This window comes from Choristoneura fumiferana, chromosome 24 (assembly GCF_025370935.1).
Source record: "Choristoneura fumiferana chromosome 24, NRCan_CFum_1, whole genome shotgun sequence".
In the NCBI taxonomy this organism is placed as follows: Eukaryota; Metazoa; Arthropoda; class Insecta; order Lepidoptera; family Tortricidae; genus Choristoneura; species Choristoneura fumiferana.
In genome coordinates this window covers 1,050,158-1,051,473 of record NC_133495.1, presented here as the reverse complement: position 1 = coordinate 1,051,473, position 1,316 = coordinate 1,050,158, and the positions used below count along the sequence as shown (strand labels likewise).

Below are 1,316 nucleotides of genomic sequence, written 5' to 3'. Positions count from 1 at the left end.
AAGGCTTGGAAAAACGCCCGTCCTGGCTGTAGACCGCTATTCTATTATGTACCCCCCCCTTAATATGTAAGACTAACTCTAACTCTCAAGAGGTTGTCATGTACAGGCACCACGTGTTGCACCACCGAGGCGAGAAGCGCCACGCACCACGTGTTCGACACGCTGTATCCAGACCAGGCGCACTACAGCTTGCACAAACAGCTCGCTCTCAGAGTTCGGTGAGTTTCTCTCCTCAAACACCTTTTGCTATCGACCATTTACTTTTTCATCTTAGCTGGCTTCTTATTTGGAGGAGTTCTACTCGTACTTTGCAAATACCTGCGGAACCTACCATAAAATCATAAAATTGGCTGAGCTAGTTTGCGTTCTTGTTCTTCGTAAATATTGCAGTTCGACCCGACATTGAGCTGGCCTCAAACCAGTCGCAGAAATCCGTCTTTTCTTTGATCGTAGCTCCAACTTTGCTTCTGTTGTGTACTTTTCAACGAACTAAACATTACTAGAAACTATAAGTACTATACTTAAATAGGTCCAAGAGTATATTGCACATCCAACGTTTAAAATCGGTTAGAATTACAATCAATAAGCAATGGCTTGCTGCGTCTAGATACTGTTAGTTCATACCATAATACCCTACAGATGTCGCGTAGGCTTATGTTCCTATTAGCTGCACGACAATCTCGTTGCCTGACGTTTTCAAACATCACTCTGTGAGAGCCGTCATATTTCAGGCATCTGGGATTCGAGGTGGGCTACTCGTACTCCAGTCCTTTCCTCCTCACCATCTGGGAGGCGCAGTACGGAGACTTCGCTGACACGGCGCAGCCCGTGTTTGACACGTTCATCGCCAACGGGGAGAGCAAGTGGATCTGCCAATCGGGACTCGTGGTGCAGCTGCCGCATGGGATTGACGGAGCTGTTAGTCCATCTATAATTGATTTGTTTAGCGAATTTAGCGCAACCGATCTAGGTAAGCAACTATAAATATCAATATACTCAAACTCAAACTCACAACATTTATTGACAAGAAAAATGACTCCTGGACACTCCTTACAGCAGCACCGTATGTGCTATTGCATATGCATGGCCTTACCAAGTAAATAACCTTTTTTTATTAAGTTATTTTCGGAATGTGCTTTGGATTTGAGGCTGTTCTTGAACACCCGAATAATGAAATTAGATTAGCAATCAAAAAAAATATGCGAGAAGGGACGTCGAAGGCATAAATATCTGTACAGCTATAGGCGTCAATATTATACATCGTCCGAGTAGTACAGACTAACCCGCACGTCATTCATTATTGTTCAGTATTGCCA

General features: G+C 43.9%; 1 protein-coding gene across 1 annotated transcript in view; it reads left to right on the top strand.

The window, feature by feature from the left end:
* Positions 1-1,316, top strand: part of LOC141441507 (cytochrome c oxidase subunit 5B, mitochondrial-like) — a 16,248-nt gene that overhangs the window by 6,904 nt on the left and 8,028 nt on the right.